General features: G+C 63.2%; 1 non-coding gene across 1 annotated transcript; it reads right to left on the reverse strand.

Moving 5' to 3' along the window:
• Positions 1 to 6313: 6313 nt before the first annotated feature.
• Positions 6314 to 6432, reverse strand: LOC148058736 (5S ribosomal RNA). Its single transcript, XR_015709620.1, has one exon. It is a non-coding gene; the product is annotated as a 5S ribosomal RNA (ribosomal RNA).
• Positions 6433 to 10000: the final 3568 nt, after the last annotated feature.

The raw sequence follows: 10000 nt of genomic DNA on the forward strand, positions 1-10000 counted from the left end.
TATGGTGCCTCCCTATTAACCTCTAGGTGGTTGCGCTCGTGACATCAAAAAGACCACTTTTTGCAGAGCAGTCACACTCGGAAAAAATTTCTTTCGTCTGGCAAAAGAACCAGAGTGTTCAGCGGTCATCCACTCCAACCTTGTCCGATTTTGAGGCACCAGGCTCGGCCACCCTCCGAGCCTTTTCACTCCCTCTCCTGTTATGGTGCCTCCCTATTAACCTCTAGGTGGTTGCGCTCGTGACATCAAAAAGACCACTTTTTTCAGAGCAGTCACACTCGGGAAAAATTTCTTTCGTCTGGCAAAAGAACCAGAGTTTTCAGCGGTCATCCACTCCAACCTTGTCCGATTTTGAGGCACCAGGCTCGGCCACCCTCCGAGCCTTTTCACTCCCTCTCCTGTTATGGTGCCTCCCTATTAACCTCTAGGTGGTTGCGCTCGTGACATCAAAAATACCACTTTTTGCAGAGCAGTCACACTCGGAAAAAATTTCTTTCGTCTGGCAAAAGAACCAGAGTTTTCAGCGGTCATCCACTCCAACCTTGTCCGATTTTGAGGCACCAGGCTCGGCCACCCTCCGAGCCTTTTCACTCCCTCTCCTGTTATGGTGCCTCCCTATTAACCTCTAGGTGGTTGCGCTCGTGACATCAAAAAGACCACTTTTTGCAGAGCAGTCACACTCGGGAAAAATTTCTTTCGTCTGGCAAAAGAACCAGAGTTTTCAGCGGTCATCCACTCCAACCTTGTCCGATTTTGAGGCACCAGGCTCGGCCACCGTCCGAGCCTTTTCACTCCCTCTCCTGTTATGGTGCCTCCCTATTAACCTCTAGGTGGTTGCGCTCGTGACATCAAAAAGACCACTTTTTTCAGAGCAGTCACACTCGGGAAAAATTTCTTTCGTCTGGCAAAAGAACCAGAGTTATCAGCGGTCATCCACTCCAACCTTGTCCGACGTTGAGGCACCGATGTCGGCCAAGTTCTGAGCGTTCCACCGCCGAATGCCACTGGTCCTCAACACAGCGGACTTCCAATCCAACCTTGTCCGACTTTGAGGCACCGAAGTCGGCCTCAGCCCGAGCCTTCCCCCGCCGACCTCACTGGAGCCCGCCATCCAGGGACCGGCGGAGGTCGCCCGCATGACCGCGGCAAAGTGTCTCAAAGTCGGGCACGACCGCTCGAGTCACCCGCCAACCCGGTCCGGGGCACCTCCAGGGACCGGCGGAGGTCGCCCGCATGACCGCGGCAAAGTGTCTCAAAGTCGGGCATGACCGCTCGAGTCACCCGCCAACCCGGTCCGGGGCACCTCCAGGGACCGGCGGAGGACGCCCGCATGACCGCGACAAAGTGTCTCAAAGTCGGGCACGACCGCTCGAGTCACCCGCCAACCCGGTCCGGGGCACCTCCAGGGACCGGCGGAGGACGCCCGCATGACCGCGACAAAGTGTCTCAAAGTCGGGCACGACCGCTCGAGTCACCCGCCAACCCGGTCCGGGGCACCTCCAGGGACCGGCGGAGGACGCCCGCATGACCGCGACAAAGTGTCTCAAAGTCGGGCACGACCGCTCGAGTCACCCGCCAACCCGGTCCGGGGCACCTCCAGGGACCGGCGGAGGACGCCCGCATGACCGCGACAAAGTGTCTCAAAGTCGGGCAGGACCGCTCGAGTCACCCGCCAACCCGGTCCGGGGCACCTCCAGGGACCGGCGGAGGACGCCCGCATGACCGCGACAAAGTGTCTCAAAGTCGGGCACGACCGCTCGAGTCACCCGCCAACCCGGTCCGGGGCACCTCCAGGGACCGGCGGAGGACGCCCGCATGACCGCGACAAAGTGTCTCAAAGTCGGTCATGACCGTTCGAGTCACCCGCCAACCCGGTCCGGGGCACCTCCAGGGACCGGCGGAGGAGGCCCGCATGACCGCGACAAAGTGTCTCAAAGTCGGGCACAACCGCTCGAGTCACCCGCCAACCCGGTCCGGGGCACCTCCAGGGACCGGCGGAGGACGCCCGCATGACCGCGACAAAGTGTCTCAAAGTCGGGCACGACCGCTCGAGTCACCCGCCAACCCGGTCCGGGGCACCTCCAGGGACCGGCGGAGGACGCCCGCATGACCGCGACAAAGTGTCTCAAAGTCGGGCATGACCGCTCGAGTCACCCGCCAACCCGGTCCGGGGCACCTCCAGGGACCGGCGGAGGACGCCCGCATGACCGCGACAAAGTGTCTCAAAGTCGGGCATGACTGCTCGAGTCACCCGCCAACCCGGTCCGGGGCACCTCCAGGGACCGGCGGAGGACGCCCGCATGACCGCGACAAAGTGTCTCAAAGTCGGGCACGACCGCTCGAGTCACCCGCCAACCCGGTCCGGGGCACCTCCAGGGACCGGCGGAGGACGCCCGCATGACCGCGACAAAGTGTCTCAAAGTCGGGCACGACCGCTCGAGTCACCCGCCAACCCGGTCCGGGGCACCTCCAGGGACCGGCGGAGGTCGCCCGCATGACCGCGACAAAGTGTCTCAAAGTCGGGCATGACCGCTCGAGTCACCCGCCAACCCGGTCCGGGGCACCTCCGGGGACCGGCGGAGGACGCCCGCATGACCGCGACAAAGGGTCTCAAAGTCGGGCAGGACCGCTCGAGTCACCCGCCAACCCGGTCCGGGGCACCTCCGGGGAGCAGTGGAGGTCGCTCGCATGACCGCGACAAAGTGTCTCAAAGTCGGGCATGACCGCTCGAGTCGCCCGCCATCCCGGTCCGGAGCTCAACACTTTGTCGTTTTTTCCACTCCCTCCCCATTAACCTCTAGGTGGTTGCGCTCGTGACATCAAAAAGACCACTTTTTGCAGAGCAGTCACACTCGGAAAAAATTCGTTTCGTCTGGCAAAAGAACCAGAGTTCTCAGCGGGCTTCCAGTCCAACCTTGTCCGATTTTGAGGCACCAGGCTCGGCCACAGTCCGAGCCCATTCACTCCCTCCCCTGTTGTACTCGCTCCCTATTAACCTCTAGGTGGTTGCGCTCGTGACATCAAAAAGACCACTTTTTGAGGAGCAGTCACACTTAGGAAAAATCCGTTTGCGCTCACACCATCCCTCCCCATTAACCTCTAGGTGGTTGCGCTCGTGACATCAAAAAGACCACTTTTTGAGGAGCAGTCACACTTAGGAAAAATCCGTTTGCGCTCACACCATCCCTCCCCATTAACCTCTAGGTGGTTGCGCTCGTGACATCAAAAAGACCACTTTTTGAGGAGCAGTCAGACACCGAGGTTTTCTGGATTTATGTCCGTTTTCCTGGTTCTCTGACTCGGGCACCTTGTGACCGACATCCCCCCCTTCCCTGGTTCTATTTTGCCGATACTTTGGTGAGTTTTCTACCCGCAAACCAAGCCCCCCAAGCCCGCCGCCTGGTGGGGGAGCATGCCGCCTGGCCCGGTTCTATTTTAGGTCACTTTGGTGAGTTTTCTACCCGCAAACCAAGCCCCCCAAGCCCGCCGCCTGGTGGGGGAAGAGGCCCCCTGGTCCCGGTTCTATTTTAGGACACTTTGGTGAGTTTTCTACCCGCAAACCAAGCCCCCCAAGCCCGCCGCCTGGTGGGGGAAGATGCCCCCTGGTCCCGGTTCTATTTTAGGACACTTTGGTGAGTTTTCTACCCGCAAACCAAGCCCCCCAAGCCCGCCGCCTGGTGGGGGAAGATGCCCCCTGGTCCCGGTTCTATTTTAGGACACTTTGGTGAGTTTTCTACCCGCAAACCAAGCCCCCCAAGCCCGCCGCCTGGTGGGGGAACATGCCCCCTGGTCCCGGTTCTATTTTAGGACACTTTGGTGAGTTTTCTACCCGCAAACCAAGCCCCCCAAGCCCGCCGCCTGGTGGGGGAACATGCCGCCTAGCCCGGTTCTATTTTAGGTCACTTTGGTGAGTTTTCTACCCGCAAACCAAGCCCCCCAAGCCCGCCGCCTGGTGGGGGAAGAGGCCCCCTGGTCCCGGTTCTATTTTAGGACACTTTGGTGAGTTTTCTACCCGCAAACCAAGCCCCCCAAGCCCGCCGCCTGGTGGGGGAACATGCCCCCTGGTCCTGGTTCTATTTTAGGACACTTTGGTGAGTTTTCTACCCGCAAACCAAGCCCCCCAAGCCCGCCGCCTGGTGGGGGAGCATGCCCCCTGGTCCCGGTTCTATTTTAGGACACTTTGGTGAGTTTTCTACCCGGAAACCAAGCCCCCCAAGCCCGCCACCTGGTGGGGGAAGAGGCCCCCTGGTCCCGGTTCTATTTTAGGACACTTTGGTGAGTTTTCTACCCACACTGCAGGTCCCCAAATGCCGCCATCTGGTGGGGGAACATGCCGCCTGCACCGGTTCTATTTTAAGTCACTTTGGTGAGTTTTCTGCCCACACTACGGGTCCCCAAATGCCGCCATCTGGTGGGGGAACATGCCGCCTGCACCGGTTCTATTTTAAGTCACTTTGGTGCGTTTTCTGCCCACACTACGGCTCCCCAAATGCCGCCATCTGGTGGGGGAACATGCCGCCTGCACCGGTTCTATTTTAAGTCACTTTGGTGAGTTTTCTGCCCACACTACGGGTCCCCAAATGCCGCCATCTGGTGGGGGAACATGCCGCCTGCACCGGTTCTATTTTAAGTCACTTTGGTGAGTTTTCTGCCCACACTACGGCTCCCCAAATGCCGCCATCTGGTGGGGGAACATGCCGCCTGCACCGGTTCTATTTTAAGTCACTTTGGTGAGTTTTCTGCCCACACTACGGCTCCCCAAATGCCGCCATCTGGTGGGGGAACATGCCGCCTGCACCGGTTCTATTTTAAGTCACTTTGGTGAGTTTTCTACCCACACTACGGGTCCCCAAATGCCGCCATCTGGTGGGGGAACATGCCGCCTGCACCGGTTCTATTTTAAGTCACTTTGGTGAGTTTTCTACCCACACTACGGGTCCCCAAATGCCGCCATCTGGTGGGGGAACATGCCGCCTGCACCGGTTCTATTTTAAGTCACTTTGGTGAGTTTTCTGCCCACACTACGGGTCCCCAAATGCCGCCATCTGGTGGGGGAACATGCCGCCTGCACCGGTTCTATTTTAAGTCACTTTGGTGAGTTTTCTGCCCACACTACGGGTCCCCAAATGCCGCCACCTGGTGGGGGAACTGCCGCCTAGTCCCGGTTCTATTTTAGGTCACTTTTCTCACTTTCTGACCCACAAATAATGCCCCAAATGCCGCCGCCTGGTGGGGGGAACTGCCGCCTAGTCCCGGTTCTATTTTAGGTCACTTTTCTCACTTTCTGACCCACAAATAATGCCCCAAATGCCGCCGCCTGGTGGGGGGAACTGCCGCCTAGTCCCGGTTCTATTTTAGGTCACTTTTCTCACTTTCTGACCCACAAATAATGCCCCAAATGCCGCCGCCTGGTGGGGGGAACTGCCGCCTAGTCCCGGTTCTATTTTAGGTCACTTTTCTCACTTTCTGACCCACAAATAATGCCCCAAATGCCGCCGCCTGGTGGGGGGAACTGCCGCCTAGTCCCGGTTCTATTTTAGGTCACTTTTCTCACTTTCTGACCCACAAATAATGCCCCAAATGCCGCCGCCTGGTGGGGGGAACTGCCGCCTAGTCCCGGTTCTATTTTAGGTCACTTTTCTCACTTTCTGACCCACAAATAATGCCCCAAATGCCGCCGCCTGGTGGGGGGAACTGCCGCCTAGTCCCGGTTCTATTTTAGGTCACTTTTCTCACTTTCTGACCCACAAATAATGCCCCAAATGCCGCCGCCTGGTGGGGGGAACTGCCGCCTAGTCCCGGTTCTATTTTAGGTCACTTTTCTCACTTTCTGACCCACAAATAATGCCCCAAATGCCGCCGCCTGGTGGGGGGAACTGCCGCCTAGTCCCGGTTCTATTTTAGGTCACTTTTCTCACTTTCTGACCCACAAATAATGCCCCAAATGCCGCCGCCTGGTGGGGGGAACTGCCGCCTAGTCCCGGTTCTATTTTAGGTCACTTTTCTCACTTTCTGACCCACAAATAATGCCCCAAATGCCGCCGCCTGGTGGGGGGAACTGCCGCCTAGTCCCGGTTCTATTTTAGGTCACTTTTCTCACTTTCTGACCCACAAATAATGCCCCAAATGCCGCCGCCTGGTGGGGGGAACTGCCGCCTAGTCCCGGTTCTATTTTAGGTCACTTTTCTCACTTTCTTACCCACAAATAATGCCCCAAATGCCGCCGCCTGGTGGGGGGAACTGCCGCCTAGTCCCGGTTCTATTTTAGGTCACTTTTCTCACTTTTCTACCCACAAATAATGGCAAAAAAAAATGCTTACAGCACCCAGTATTCCCAGGCGGTCTCCCATCCAAGTACTAACTGGGCCCGACCCTGCTTGGCTTCCGAGATCAGACGAGATCGGGCTCATTCAGGGTGGTGTGGCCGTAAGCGAGGGAAGCGCTTGTGAAATGCCCCAAAGTGTTGAAAATGTTCCCCAGGCCCCTGGTTCCCCATCCCCGCAGGAGGAGGCTCCCCAGGCCCCCTGGTTCCCCATCCCCGCAGGAGGAGGCTCCCCAGGCCCCCTGGTGCAGGAGGAGGCTCCCCAGGCCCCTGGTTCCCCATCCCCGCAGGAGGAGGCTCCCCAGGCCCCCTGGTTCCCCATCCCCGCAGGAGGAGGCTCCCCAGGCCCCATGGTTCCCCATCACCGCAGGAGGAGGCTCCCCAGGCCCCCTGGTTCCCCATCCCCGCAGGAGGAGGCTCCCCAGGCCCCCTGGTGCAGGAGGAGGCTCCCCAGGCCCCCTGGTTCCCCATCCCCGCAGGAGGAGGCTCCCCAGGCCCCCTGGTTCTCCATGCCCGCAGGAGGAGGCTCCCCAGGCCCCTGGTTCCCCATCCCCGCAGGAGGAGGCTCCCCAGGCCCCCTGGTTCTCCATGCCCGCAGGAGGAGGCTCCCCAGGCCCCCTGGTTCTCCATCCCCGCAGGAGGAGGCTCCCCAGGCCCCCTGGTTCTCCATCCCCGCAGGAGGAGGCTCCCCAGGCCCCCATGTTCTCCATGCCCGCAGGAGGAGGCTCCCCAGGCCCCTTGGTTCTCCATCCCCGCAGGAGTAGGCTCCCCAGGCGCCCTGGTTCTCCATCCCCGCAGGAGGAGGCTCCCCAGGCCCCCTGGTTCTCCATCCCCGCAGGAGGAGGCTCCCCAGGCCCCATGGTTCCCCATCACCGCAGGAGGAGGCTCCCCAGGCCCCCTGGTTCCCCATCCCCGCAGGAGGAGGCTCCCCAGGCCCCCTGGTTCTCCATCCCCGCAGGAGGAGGCTCCCCAGGCCCCCATGTTCTCCATGCCCGCAGGAGGAGGCTCCCCAGGCCCCTTGGTTCTCCATCCCCGCAGGAGGAGGCTCCCCAGGCCCCTGGTTCTCCATCCCCGCAGGAGGAGGCTCCCCAGGCGCCCTGGTTCTCCATCCCCGCAGGAGGAGGCTCCCCAGGCCCCCTGGTTCTCCATGCCCGCAGGAGGAGGCTCCCCAGGCCCCCTGGTTCTCCATCCCCGCAGGAGGAGGCTCCCCAGGCCCCCTGGTTCCCCATCCCCGCAGGAGGAGGCTCCCCAGGCCCCCTGGTTCTCCATGCCCGCAGGAGGAGGCTCCCCAGGCCCCCTGGTTCTCCATCCCCGCAGGAGGAGGCTCCCCAGGCCCCCATGTTCTCCATGCCCGCAGGAGGAGGCTCCCCAGGCCCCTTGGTTCTCCATCCCCGCAGGAGGAGGCTCCCCAGGCCCCTGGTTCCCCATCCCCGCAGGAGGAGGCTCCCCAGGCCCCCTGGTTCTCCATGCCCGCAGGAGGAGGCTCCCCAGGCCCCCTGGTTCTCCATGCCCGCAGGAGGAGGCTCCCCAGGCCCCCTGGTTCTCCATCCCCGCAGGAGGAGGCTCCCCAGGCCCCTGGTTCTCCATGCCCGCAGGAGGAGGCTCCCCAGGCCCCCTGGTTCTCCATGACCGCAGGAGGAGGCTCCCCAGGCCCCCTGGTTCTCCATCCCCGCAGGAGGAGGCTCCCCAGGCCCCCTGGTTCCCCATCCCCGCAGGAGGAGGCTCCCCAGGCCCCCTGGTTCCCCATCCCCGCAGGAGGAGGCTCCCCAGGCGCCCTGGTTCTCCATCCCCGCAGGAGGAGGCTCCCCAGGCCCCCTGGTTCTCCATGCCCGCAGGAGGAGGCTCCCCAGGCCCCCTGGTTCTCCATCCCCGCAGGAGGAGGCTCCCCAGGCCCCCTGGTTCCCCATCCCCGCAGGAGGAGGCTCCCCAGGCCCCCTGGTTCTCCATCCCCGCAGGAGGAGGCTCCCCAGGCCCCCATGTTCTCCATGCCCGCAGGAGGAGGCTCCCCAGGCCCCTTGGTTCCCCATCCCCGCAGGAGGAGGCTCCCCAGGCCCCTGGTTCTCCATCCCCGCAGGAGGAGGCTCCCCAGGCGCCCTGGTTCTCCATCCCCGCAGGAGGAGGCTCCCCAGGCCCCCTGGTTCTCCATGCCCGCAGGAGGAGGCTCCCCAGGCCCCCTGGTTCTCCATCCCCGCAGGAGGAGGCTCCCCAGGCCCCCTGGTTCCCCATCCCCGCAGGAGGAGGCTCCCCAGGCCCCCTGGTTCTCCATGCCCGCAGGAGGAGGCTCCCCAGGCCCCCTGGTTCTCCATCCCCGCAGGAGGAGGCTCCCCAGGCCCCCATGTTCTCCATGCCCGCAGGAGGAGGCTCCCCAGGCCCCTTGGTTCTCCATCCCCGCAGGAGGAGGCTCCCCAGGCCCCTGGTTCCCCATCCCCGCAGGAGGAGGCTCCCCAGGCCCCCTGGTTCTCCATGCCCGCAGGAGGAGGCTCCCCAGGCCCCCTGGTTCTCCATGCCCGCAGGAGGAGGCTCCCCAGGCCCCCTGGTTCTCCATCCCCGCAGGAGGAGGCTCCCCAGGCCCCTGGTTCTCCATGCCCGCAGGAGGAGGCTCCCCAGGCCCCCTGGTTCTCCATGACCGCAGGAGGAGGCTCCCCAGGCCCCCTGGTTCTCCATCCCCGCAGGAGGAGGCTCCCCAGGCCCCCTGGTTCCCCATCCCCGCAGGAGGAGGCTCCCCAGGCCCCCTGGTTCCCCATCCCCGCAGGAGGAGGCTCCCCAGGCGCCCTGGTTCTCCATCCCCGCAGGAGGAGGCTCCCCAGGCCCCCTGGTTCTCCATGCCCGCAGGAGGAGGCTCCCCAGGCCCCCTGGTTCTCCATCCCCGCAGGAGGAGGCTCCCCAGGCCCCCTGGTTCCCCATCCCCGCAGGAGGAGGCTCCCCAGGCCCCCTGGTTCTCCATGCCCGCAGGAGGAGGCTCCCCAGGCCCCCTGGTTCTCCATCCCCGCAGGAGGAGGCTCCCCAGGCCCCCATGTTCTCCATGCCCGCAGGAGGAGGCTCCCCAGGCCCCTTGGTTCTCCATCCCCGCAGGAGGAGGCTCCCCAGGCCCCTGGTTCCCCATCCCCGCAGGAGGAGGCTCCCCAGGCCCCCTGGTTCTCCATGCCCGCAGGAGGAGGCTCCCCAGGCCCCCTGGTTCTCCATGCCCGCAGGAGGAGGCTCCCCAGGCCCCCTGGTTCTCCATCCCCGCAGGAGGAGGCTCCCCAGGCCCCTGGTTCTCCATGCCCGCAGGAGGAGGCTCCCCAGGCCCCCTGGTTCTCCATGACCGCAGGAGGAGGCTCCCCAGGCCCCCTGGTTCTCCATCCCCGCAGGAGGAGGCTCCCCAGGCCCCCTGGTTCCCCATCCCCGCAGGAGGAGGCTCCCCAGGCCCCCTGGTTCCCCATCCCCGCAGGAGGAGGCTCCCCAGGCGCCCTGGTTCTCCATCCCCGCAGGAGGAGGCTCCCCAGGCCCCCTGGTTCTCCATGCCCGCAGGAGGAGGCTCCCCAGGCCCCCTGGTTCTCCATCCCCGCAGGAGGAGGCTCCCCAGGCCCCCTGGTTCCCCATCCCCGCAGGAGGAGGCTCCCCAGGCCCCCTGGTTCTCCATGCCCGCAGGAGGAGGCTCCCCAGGCCCCCTGGTTCTCCATCCCCGCAGGAGGAGGC

This window comes from Callionymus lyra, unplaced genomic scaffold (genome assembly GCF_982586985.1).
Source record: "Callionymus lyra unplaced genomic scaffold, fCalLyr1.hap1.1 HAP1_SCAFFOLD_48, whole genome shotgun sequence".
Taxonomy (NCBI): domain Eukaryota; kingdom Metazoa; phylum Chordata; class Actinopteri; order Syngnathiformes; family Callionymidae; genus Callionymus; species Callionymus lyra.